The sequence below is a fragment of the Triticum aestivum genome, chromosome 6A (assembly GCF_018294505.1).
Source record: "Triticum aestivum cultivar Chinese Spring chromosome 6A, IWGSC CS RefSeq v2.1, whole genome shotgun sequence".
NCBI classification, from domain to species: domain Eukaryota; kingdom Viridiplantae; phylum Streptophyta; class Magnoliopsida; order Poales; family Poaceae; genus Triticum; species Triticum aestivum.
The window spans coordinates 563648019-563661081 of NC_057809.1; positions in this window are offsets into that span (position 1 = coordinate 563648019).

Genomic DNA, 13063 nt, shown 5'->3' on the forward strand with positions numbered 1-13063 from the left:
CCAGTTGATTACAATGCCTGTCAGGAGTAGGAGTCTTTTGAGAGTTTGGTCAAAAAAGCAGAGAGGGGTGAGCCTAACACCAAGAGTTTGGAAATGTAGAGAAGGAGTGACGGTAACAAAGGAAAGGAGGATTGTAACATTGAGGAACTTGCTGAAGCAAATATGCCCTAGAGGCAATAATAAAGTTATTATTTATTTCCTTATATAATGATAAATGTTTATTATTCATGCTAGAATTGTATTAACCAGAAACATAATACATGTGTGAATACATAGACAAACAGAGTGTCACTAGTATGCCCCTACTTGACTAGCTCGTTGATCAAAGATGGTTATGTTTCCTAACCATAGACAAGAGTTGTCATTTGATTAACGGGATCACATCATTAGGAGAATGATGTGATTGACTTGACCCATTCCGTTAGCTTAGCACTTGATCGTTTAGTTTGTTGCTATTGCTTTCTTCATAACTTATACATGTTCCTATGACTATGAGATTATGCAACTCCCGTTTACCGGAGGAACACTTTGTGTGCTACCAAACGTCACAACGTAACTGGGTGATTATAAAGGTGCTCTACAGGTGTCTCCGAAGGTACTTGTTGGGTTGGCGTATTTCGAGATTAGGATTTGTCACTCCGATTGTCGGAGAGGTATCTCTGGGCCCTCTCGGTAATACACATCACTCAAGCCTTGAAAGCATTGCAACTAATAAGTTAGTTGCGGGATGATGTATTACGGAACGAGTAAAGAGACTTGCCGGTAACGAGATTGAACTAGGTATTGAGATACCGACGATCGAATCTCGGGTAAGTAGCATACCGATGCCAAAGGGAACAACGTATGTTGTTATGAGGTCTGACCGATAAAGATCTTCGTAGAATATGTAGGAGCCAATATGAGCATCCAGGTTCCGCTATTGGTTATTGACCGGAGACGTGTCTTGGTCATGTCTACATAGTTCTCGAACCCGTAGGGTCCGCACGCTTAAAGTTCAGTGACGATCGTAATTAGAGTTTTTGTGTTTTGATGTATCGAAGGTTGTTCGGAGTCCCGGATGTGATCACGGACATGACGAGGAGTCTCGAAATGGCCGAGAAATAAAGATTGATATATTGGAAGCCTATATTTGGATATTGGAATCGTTCCGGGTGAAATCAGGATTTTACCGGAGTACCGGGGGGTTACCGAACCCCCCCCCCCCCCCGCCGGGGGTTAATGGGCCTACATGGGCCCTATGGGAGAAGAGGAGGGCTGGCCTGGGCAGGCCGCGCGCCCCCTCCGCCCCTAGTCCGAATAGGACAAGGAAGGGGGGGGGGCCCTTTCCTCTTTCCCCCTTCCCCTTTCCTTCTCCAACAAGGCAAGAGGGGGGAGTCCTACTCCCGGTGGGAGTAGGACTCCTCCAGGCGCACCCCTAGGGGCCGGCCGCACCTCCTCCCTCCCTCCTTTATATACGGGGACAGGGGGGCATCCCATGACACAAGTTGATCTTCGTGATCGTTCCTTAGCCGTGTGCAGTGCCCCCTTCCACCATATTCCACCTCGGTCATATCGTAACGGTGCTTAGGCGAAGCCCTGCGTCGGTAGAACATCATCACCGTCATCACGCCGTCGTGCTGACGAAACTCTCCCTCAACACTCGGCTGGATCAGAGCTCGAGGGACGTCACCGAGTTGAACGTGTGCAGAACTCGGAGGTGCCGTACGTTCGGTACTTGGATCGGTCAGATCGGGAAGACGTACGACTACTTCCTCTACCTTGTGTCAACGCTTTCGTTGCCGGTCTATGAGGGTACGTAGACAACACTCTCCCCTCTCGTTGCTATGCATCACCATGATCTTGCGTGTGCATAGGAATTTTTTTTTGAAATTACTACGTTCCCCAACAGTGGCATCCGAGCCATGTTTTATGCGTTGATGTTATATGCACGAGTAGAACATAAGTGAGTTGTGGGCGATATAAGTCATATTGCTTACCAGCATGTCATACTTTGGTTCGGCGGTATTGTTGGATGAAGCGGCCCGGACCGACATTACGCGTACGCTTACGCGAGACTGGTTCTATCGATGTGCTTTGCACACAGGTGGCTGGCGGGTGTCAGTTTCTCCAACTTTAGTTGAATCGAGTGTGGCTACGCCTGGTCCTTGCGAAGGTTAAAACAGCACCAACTTTACAAACTATCGTTGTGGTTTTGATGCGTAGGTAAGAACGGTTCTTGCTAAGCCCGTAGCAGCCACGTCAAACTTGCAACAACAAAGTAGAGGACGTCTAACTTGTTTTTGCAGGGCATGTTGTGATGTGATATGGTCAAGACATGATGCTAAATTTTATTGTATGAGATGATCATGTTTTGTAACCGAGTTATCGGCAACTGGCAGGAGCCATATGGTTGTCGCTTTATTGTATGCAATGCAATCGCGCTGTAATGCTTTACTTTATCACTAAGTGGTAGCGATAGTCGTGGAAGCATACGATTGGCGAGATGAAAACGATGCTACGATGGAGATCAAGGTGTTGGGCCGGTGATGATGGTGATCATGACAGTACTTCAGAGATGGAGATCACAAGTACAAGATGATGATGGCCATATCATAACACTTATATTGATTGCATGTGATGTTTATCTTTTATGCATCTTATCTTGCTTTGATTGACGGTAGCATTATAAGATGATCTCTCACTAAATTTCAAGATAAAAGTGTTCTCCCTGAGTATGCATCATTGCCAAAGTTCGTCGTGCCCAAACACCACGTGATGATCGGGTGTGATAAGCTCTACGTCCATCTACAACGGGTGCAAGCCAGTTTTGCACACGCAGAATACTCAGGTTAAACTTGACGAGCCTAGCTTATGCAGATATGGCCTCGGAACACTGAGACCAAAAGGTCGAGCGTGAATCATATAGTAGATATGATCAACATATTGATGTTCACCATTGAAAGCTACTCCATTTCATGTGATGATCGGTTATGGTTTAGTTGATTTGGATCACGTGATCACTTAGAAGATTAGAGGGATGTCTTTCTAAGTGGGAGTTCTTAAGTAATATGATTAATTGAACTTAAATTTATCATGAACTTAGTACCTGATAGTATCTTGCTTGTCTATGTTTGATTGTAGATAGATGGCCCGTGCTGTTGTTCCGTTGAATTTTAATGCGTTCCTAGAGAAAGCAAAGTTGAAAGATAATGGTAGCAATTACACGGACTGGGTCCGTAACTTGAGGATTATCCTCATTGCTGCACAGAAGAATTACGTCCTGGAAGCACCGCTGGGTGCCAGGCCTGCTGCTGGAGCAACACCAGATGTTATGAACGTCTGGCAGAGCAAAGTTGATGACTACTCGATAGTTCAGTGTGCCATGCTTTACGGCTTAGAATCGGGACTTCAACGATGTTTTGAACGTCATGGAGCATATGAGATGTTCCAGGAGTTGAAATTAATATTTCAAGCAAATGCCCGGATTGAGAGATATGAAGTCTCCAATAAGTTCTATAGCTGCAAGATGGAGGAGAATAGTTCTGTCAGTGAACATATACTCAAAATGTCTGGGTATCATAATCACTTGACTCAACTGGGAGTTAATCTTCCTGTTGATAGTGTTATTGACAGAGTTCTTCAATCACTGCCACCAAGCTACAAGAGCTTCGTGATGAACTATAACATGCAAGGGATGGATAAAACGATTCACGAGCTCTTCACAATGCTAAAGGCTGCGGAGGTAGAAATCAAGAAGGAGCATCAAGTGTTGATGGTCAACAAGGCCGCCAGTTTCAAGAAAAAGGGCAAAGAGAAGAAGAAGGGGAACTTCAAGAAGAACAACAAGCAAGTTGCTGCTCAGGAGAAGAAACCCAAATCTGGACCTAAGCCTGAAACTGAGTGCTTCTACTGCAAGCAGACTGGACACTGGAAGCGGAACTGCCCCAAGTATTTGGCGGATAAGAAGGATGGCAAGGTGAACAAAGGTATATGTGATATACATGTTATTGATGTGTACCTTACTAGAGCTCGCAGTAGCACCTGGGTATTTGATACTGGTTCTGTTGCTAATATTTGCAAATTGAAACAGGGATTACGGATTAAGCGAACACTGGCGAAGGACAAGGTGATGATGCGCGTGGGAAATGGTTCCAAAGTCGATGTGATCGCAGTCGGCACGCTACCTCTACATCTACCTTCGGGATTAGTATTAGACCTAAATAATTGTTATTTGGTGCCAGCGTTGAGAATGAACATTATATCTGGATCTTGTTTGATGCGAGACGGTTATTCATTAATAATGGTTGTTCTATTTATATGAGTAATATCTTTTATGGTCATGCACCCTTGAAGAGTGGTCTATTTTTGATGAATCTCGATAGTAGTGATACACATATTCATAATGTTGAATCCAAAAGATGCAGAGTTGATAATGATAGTGCAACTTATTTGTGGCACTGCCGTTTAGGTCATATCGGTATAAAGCGCATGAAGAAACTCCATACTGATGGAATTTTGGAATCACTTGATTATGAATCACTTGGTACTTGCGAACCGTGCCTCATGGGCAAGATGACTAAAACGCCGTTCTTCGGTAGTATGGAGAGAGCAACAGATTTGTTGGAAATCATACATATAGATGTATGTGATCCAATGAATGTTGAGGCTCGTGGCGGATATCGTTATTTTCTCACCTTCACAGATGATTTAAGCAGATATGGGTATATCTACTTAATGAAACATAAGTCTGAAACATTTGAAAAGTTCAAAGAATTTCAGAGTGAAGTTGAAATCATCGTAACAAGAAAATAAAGTTTCTACGATCTGATCATGGATGAGAATATTTGAGTTACGAGTTTGGTCTACATTTGAAACAATGCGGAATAGTTCCGCAACTCACGCCACCCGAAACACCACAGCGTAATGGTGTGTCCGAACATTCTAATCATACTTTATTAGATATGGTGCGATCTATGATGTCTCTTACTGATTTACCGCTATCGTTTTGGGGTTATGCTTTAGAGACGGCTGCATTCACGTTAAGTAGGGCACCATCGAAATCCGTTGAGACGATGCACTATGGTTTGGCAAGAAACCAAAGTTGTCGTTTCTGAAAGTTTGGGGCTGTGATGTTTATGTGAAAAAGCTTCAACCTGATAAGCTCGAACCCAAATCGGAGAAATGTGTCTTCATAGGATACCCAAAGGAGACTGTTGGGTACACCTTCTATCACAGATCTGAAGGCAAGACATTCGTTGCTAAGAATGGATCCTTTCTAGAGTAGGAGTTTCTCTCGAAAGAAGTGAGTGGGAGGAAAGTAGAACTTGATGAGGTAACTGTACCTGCTCCCTTATTGGAAAGTAGTACATCACAGAAACCGGTTTCTGTGATACCTATACCAATTAGTGAGGAAGCTAATGATAATGATCATGAAACTTCAGATCAAGTTACTACCGAACCTCGTAGATCAACAAGAGTAAGATCCGCACCAGAGTGGTACGGTAATCCTGTTCTGGAAGTCATGCTACTAGATCATGATGAACCTACGAACTATGAAGAAGCGATAGTGAGCCCAGATTCCGCAAAATGGCTAGAAGCATGAACTCTGAGATGGGATCCATGTATGAGAACAAAGTGTGGACTTTGGTTGACTTGCCCATTGATCGGCAAGCAATTGAGAATAAATGGATCTTCAAGAAAAAAACTGACGCTGACGGTAATGTTACTGTCTACAAAGCTCGACTTGTTGCGAAAGGTTTTCGACAAGTTCAAGGGATTGACTACGATGAGACCTTCTCACCCATAGCGATGCTTAAGTCTGTCCGAATCATGTTAGCGATTGCCGCATTTTATGATTATGAAATTTGGCAGATGGACGTCAAAACTGCATTCCTGAATGGATTTCTGGAAGAAGAGTTGTATATGATGCAACCGGAAGGTTTTGTCGATCCAAAGGGAGCTAACAAAGTGTGCAAGCTCCAGCGATCCATTTATGGACTGGTGCAAGCCTCTCGGAGTTGGAATAAACGCTTTGATAGTGTGATCAAAGCATTTGGTTTTATACAGACTTTTGGAGAAGCCTGTATTTACAAGAAAGTGAGTGGGAGCTCTGTAGCATTTCTGATATTATATGTGGATGACATATTACTGATTGGAAATGATACAGAATTTCTGGATAGCATAAAAGGATACTTGAATAAGAGTTTTTCAATGAAAGACCTCGGTGAAGCTGCTTACATATTGGGCATTAAGATCTATAGAAATAGATCAAGACGCTTAATTGGACTTTCACAAAACACATACCTTGACAAAGTTTTGAAGAAGTTCAAAATGGATCAAGCAAAGAAAGGGTTCTTGCCTATGTTACAAGGTGTGAAGTTGAGTAAGACTCAATGTCCGACCACCGCAGAAGATAGAGAGAAAATGAAAGATGTTCCCTATGCTTCAGCCATAGGCTCTATCATGTATGCAATGCTGTGTACCAGACCTGATGTGTGCCTTGTTATAAGTCTAGTAGGGAGGTACCAAAGTAATCCAGGAGTGGATCACTGGACAGCGGTCAAGAACATCCTAAAGTACCTGAAAAGGACTAAGGATATGTTTCTCGTATATGGAGGTGACAAAGAGCTCATCGTAAATGGTTACGTAGATGCAAGCTTTGACACTGATCCGGACGATTCTAAATCGCAAACCGGATACGTATTTACATTGAACGGTGGAGCTGTCAGTTGGTGCAGTTCTAAACAAAGCGTCATGACGGGATCTACATGTGAAGCGGAGTACATAGCTGCTTCAGAAGCGGAAAATGAAGGAGTCTGGATGAAGGAGTTCATGATCTAGGTGTCATACCTAGTGCATCGGGTCCAATGAAAATCTTTTGTGACAATACTGGTGCAATTGCCTTGGCGAAGGAATCCAGATTTCACAAGAGAACCAAGCACATCAAGAGACGCTTCAATTCCATTCGGGATTTAGTCCAAGTGGGAGACATAGAAATTTGCAAGATACATACAGATCTGAATGTTGCAGACCCGCTGACTAAGCCTCTTCCACGAGCAAAACATGATCAGCACCAAGGCTCCATGGGTGTTAGAATCATTACTGTGTAATCTAGATTACTGACTCTAGTGCAACTAGGTGACTGAAGGAAATATGCCCTAGAGGCAATAATAAAGTTATTATTTATTTCCTTATATCATGATAAATGTTTATTATTCATACTAGAATTGTATTAACCGGAAACATAATACATGTGTGAATACATAGACAAACAGAGTGTCACTAGTATGCCTCTACTTGACTAGCTCGTTGATCAAAGATGGTTTTGTTTCCTAACCATAGACAAGAGTTGTCATTTGATTAACAGGATCACATCATTAGGAGAATGATGTGATTGACTTGACCCATTCCGTTAGCTTAACACTTGATCATTTAGTTTGTTGCTATTGCTTTCTTCATAACTTATACATGTTCCTATGACTATGAGATTATGCAACTCCCGTTTACCGGAGGAACACTTTGTGTGCTACCAAACATCACAACGTAACTGGGTGATTATAAAGGTGCTCTACAGGTGTCTCCGAAGGTACTTGTTAGGTTGGCGTATTTCGAGATTAGGATTTGTCACTCCGATTGTCGGAGAGGTATCTCTGGGCCCTCTCGGTAATACACATCACTCAAGCCTTGCAAGCATTGCAACTAATAAGTTAGTTGCGGGATGATGTATTACGGAATGAGTAAAGAGACTTGTCGGTAACGAGATTGAACTAGGTATTGAGATACCGACGATCGAATCTCGGGCAAGTAACATACCGATGACAAAGGGAATCACGTATGTTGTTATGCGGTCTGACCGATAAAGATCTTCGTAGAATATGTAGGAGCCAATATGAGCATCCAGGTTCCGCTATTGGTTATTGACCGGAGACGTGTCTCGGTCATGTCTACATAGTTCTCGAACCCGTAGGGTCCGCACGCTTAAAGTTCAGTGACGATCGTAATTAGGGTTTTTGTGTTTTGATGTACCGAAGGTTGTCTGGAGTCCCGGATGTGATCACGGACATGACGAGGAGTCTCGAAATGGTCGATACATAAAGATTGATATATTGGAAGCCTATATTTGGATATCGGAATCGTTCCGGGTGAAATCGGGATTTTATCGGAGTACCGGGGGTTATCGGAACCCCCCGGGGGTTAATGGGCCTACATGGGCCCTAAGGGAGAAGAGGAGGGCCGGCCAGGGCAGGCCGCGCGCCCCCTCCCCCCTAGTCCAAATAGGACAAGGAAGGGGGGGGGGGCGGCGCCCCCCTTTCCTCTTTCCCCCTTCCCCTTTCCTTCTCCAACAAGGTAAGAGCGGGAGTCCTACTCCCGGTGGGAGTAGGACTCCTCCAGGCGCACCCCTAGGGGCCGGCCGCACGTCCCCCCTCCCTCCTTTATATACGGGGGCAGGGGGCACCCCATGACACAAGTTGATCTTCGTGATCGTTCCTTAGCCGTGTGCGGTGCCCCCTTCCACCATATTCCACCTTGGTCATATCGTAGCGGTGCTTAGGCGAAGCCCTGCGTCGGTAGAACATCATCACCGTCGTGCTGACAAAACTCTCCCTCAACACTCGGCAGGATCGGAGCTCGAGGGACGTCATCGGGTTGAACGTGTGTAGAACTCGAAGGTGCCGTACATTTGGTACTTGGATCGGTTGGATCGGGAAGACGTACGACTACTTCCTCTACGTTGTGTCAACGCTTCCGTTGCCGGTCTACGAGGGTACATAGACAACACTCTCCCCTATCTTTGCTATGCATCACCATGATCTTGCGTGTGCGTAGGAATTTTTTTGAAATTACTATGTTCCCCAACACTTGCTATGAAGAGGGTTGGTGAGAAGGATAATTATGGTAAGAAGGATGTTCCTAACCTATTGCTGTCTTCCAATTATTCCTTACACAATTGTTGCTATGAAAGTGGGTGTGGATTTGGGAAATGAGATTGACAAGATTTAATATAATATTAGTCTTATTAAAATGGTTGAGAAAGCCGAAATAGACCTTTGGTTGAGGAAGAACAAGAAAAATCATGATATTGCTTGTAGTCAAACATCAGCAGGGGATGATGCACATGTGATTGAAACAGCGGAGCATGATATTGAAGAGCTAGCAGGGGATGGTGTTGATAGTCATGATAATGAGAAAGTAGAAGGGTGGGAGGAATGTAGAAAGATGTTCTCAGATCAAAAAATGGGGATAGAAATAGAACCTAGAGAAAATCGGGTAGGAAATCTACTTTGGCAATAAAAAGTCTGAACATTCTGCTAAGAAAAAAATGAGAGGGGTGTTTTGGAATATGAGAGGGTTTGAAGGTGAAATTAAAAAAAGATTTATGAGAGAGATGGTGATGGATATGAAGGTTGATTTCTTGGGATTACAGGAAACTATGAGAGAACAATTCTCTAGAAATGATTTGTAGGGGATTTGTGCTGGAAGAGACTTTCATTGGCATCACATGCCAGTTAGAGGGAAATCTGGTGGGTTGCTTCTTGGGGTTAATTACACTACTCTGGATGTGATTTCCCAGGATTAAGGGGAATGCTTCATTAAAATGACAGTTCAAGATGTCAGAAATAAGTTCTTGTGGTATTTAGTAGTAGTTTATTGTGATGCTCAACCTTTTGGAAAAGCTAAATTCCTTGCAGAGTTGTCTAGGGTTTTTCAGGATAGTGTAAACCCCATCCTAATAGGAGGGGATTTTAACATTGTGAGAAAGCTTCTGAAAAAAATAAACCTGGTACACCAGGTCACTGGAGTTTCCTATATAATGCCATTATGGAGCAGGCTGGTGTAAGAGCTTCTCCAACAGCCGCGCTACGCCCGGCGCGCTAAAAAAGCGTTTGGAGCACGCTGTTCGCGAGTTTTTGCGTGGCGCGAAGCGCTTGCTCCAGCGGTCACTGCAAAGTTTAGCGCGCGCGAGCAGCCGGCACTTGCCATATGTTGCGTTTTGGAGAGGATGATAATATTTGAAACATGAAAACAAAGACATGGCATAGTTTAAGATCACCCAAACAAGTTCATGACATAAAAGTTCAAATTCATGCCCACAACATCATCCAACCAAGTTCAAAATTTGAACGAAGTTCATGACATAAAAGTTCACACAAACGAATGGTACATCAACAATCATGCCTCATCCTCGTCTTCTTCCACCTCTTCTTTCGATTCATCTTCCTCATCTGAAGACGATTCTTCCTCCTCCTCTTCATTACCGCACACCGCATCATCATGTGGAGCTCGAAAGGTGTTGGCAAGATCTTCAACGGAAGGTGTGTGACGAGGCACACCGGAAGATATTCCGCCCATGCCGCCCGGAGGTTCTCCCATGCTTCCCATGAGAGACGCAAAGCTCATGCCTCCCATGGTAGCATCGAAGCCACCCATGCCTCCCATGGTAGCTCTGAAGCTACCCATGCCTCCCACGGCCTCCACGGTAGGTCCGAAGCCAACCATGCCACTCATGCCGCCCATGGTAGCTCTGAAGCCACCGATGCCTTCAATGCCGCCAATGCCACCGCCACCCATGCCGCCCATGCCACTGCCAACCATGGCTCTTTTTTGGACCAATACTTCTTCACGGGCAAGATTGATGTACTCCTTTTGCTTCTCATCGAGGGTAGATGTGTCCATGAAGAGTACTTCTCCCATTCCAACAACCTAGCTCGCTCCTCCATGGCCATCTTCCTCTCCTCCAATGCTACCTTCCTCTCCTCGGCCGCCACCCTCCTCTCCTCGGCCGCCAACCTCCTCTCATCGGCCGCGACATCTTGGTTCCTTGCCATCTTTCTCACCTCGTTCGCTTCCTTTCTTTCTTTCACAATAGCTTCCATAGAATTTTTGAGCTCGTCATCTCCTTTCATATTCTTCTTTTCTTTTGCGTCTTTCTTGCATCTATCCGGTCTTTTTGGCTTACAGTATGAAACCGAGTTTGGTGTAGGACTTTTCTTGCCGTCATCACTTGATGCCTCCTCCTCCTCATCATCCAAATCAATAGTTCGCTTGCGTTTGTTGCTCTCATCATCATCATCGATATCATCATGGGGATTCCATTTCTCATCATCCTTCAATTCTTCATAGCAATGAGGCAAGGTAAATGGTCTCCCTTTCTTGATCTTCCCTTTCTTGGTCTTCTTCTCCTCTCGTTTGAACAAATTTTGTGCAATATTGAGCTACATACAAAAAAACAAGTTAGCACTACAAACACCAAGAAGAAGCATGATGAACATGGAAGAAAATGGCACTTACCCTATCTATATCATTAGTGCCACTTGGGTTCAACTTGTTAACCGCCTTAAGTGCGGTAGCCCACCTTTGACAATCTCGGTTGATTGCCGACCACCGACCACCGGGAGCGAAGAGATCTTCCGGAGCGTTCAATTCCACTTTTATTGTGTACATCAAAGTGTTCCTTCATCTGGAGCCAATATGCATCTCTACTTTGATCACCTCCAATGGAGGGATCCCTCAACACTTGCAACCAAGTATTGCATAGCAAGATGTCTTCATCCATGGTGCACTTGCCCCTCTTCCTTTCGGTGCATCGACGATGCCCTCACCATCCTCGTCCACCTCAAACTCATGATCATTGAAATGCATCTCATTGGTTTGAGACCAATGAGAATTGTTGGACCCAACACCCATAGTTGACATATATGCATCATCATTGAAACTACAAAGTATATACAACGAAGCAAATAAGCTACCCATATGTATGCATTCAAAAAACAACAACAACAAAAAGTTGGCAAAATTTTATACCTTGGGGGCAGTTCATCGAACACCTTGTGCGTGTTGGCCGCCGACTCAACAAATGAGCTCGTCGGCGCTTCGGTAGCCGCCGCGTCCGTTGCACGCCCTGCAAGCTTCTTCCTCGATGGCCTAGAGGAACCGTCCGCCGCCTTGTTCTTCTTCACGGATACCTTGTCCTTCTTTGCCCGCGCCACATTTGGGAGCTTCAAGAGGGGGGCATGTGGCTTCGCGGCGGGCGCCGACGTGACGCCACCCGCTTCCGAGGTCGTCCGTGGCGGCATGAAAAGGCCAAGCGCGATGCCGGTGCTTGGAGGAGCACCAGCGGAGGCGAAGCCAAGCTCCCCGCGCTAGGGTTTGCGGTGGCGGTGGCAGCGGAGGGGTCGCGGGTGTAGGAAGGGGTAAGGGGGGGTGCCGGCGCGGGCGTCCATCGGGTCAATTCGCCGGCGGCGGCGCGGGCGGGGCGAAAGTGGCGCGGCGGAGAGAGTGCGGCTTGAGCGCTCGAGTGTGCAGCGCGCGGAAGCCGGCACACCAAATAAACGGCCCGCGATGACGTTTTGGACCGCGCCAGAACTCTTTATGCCGCACGCGCGGTTATTGTGCCTCTGCTGGAGCTTGCTTAGCTATTGCGCGCACGCTAAAAACCTCAAATTTCTGGCGCGGTGCTTATAGCGCGACTGTTGAAAATGCTCTAAGAGAAATTGATATGCATGATAGGAAATATATTTGGGGAATTAATTTACCCCATCCCACCTTTGAAAAATTGGATAGAGTCTTATGCAGTGTTGATTGGGAGGAGAATTGTCCCCTGACTGAGGTTTCTGCCTTGATTAGGGAAAAATCTGACCATGTTCCATTACTGTTGGACACTAGTGATGTAGTTAAAACTGACCCCATCTTCAGATTTGAAAACTCTTGGTCCCTTAGAGAGGGTTGGACGAGCTGGTAATTAAAACTTGGAATAGCGCAGGATCCAACATTTCTAGTCTGGAAAAATGGAACACAAAATGCTTGGTAATAGAAAACGAATGCTTGGTACAGAGAGCTTAAGAAATATATTCTAAGAAAACTTGATAATATTTACAAGCATTGTGAGGCATATGGTTTGACTGCTGCTGATAGGGTAGAATAAATGAAGCTTAGGGCTCAACTTTACAGGCTCTTGAGTTAGGAAGAGGTGAAATGGAAACAAAGAGCAAAAATTAATGAAATGATAGATGAAGATTCTAATACTAAATATTTCCATGCTAAAGCTAATGGGAGACATAGGACGAATAAAATTTCTAGTTTGGAT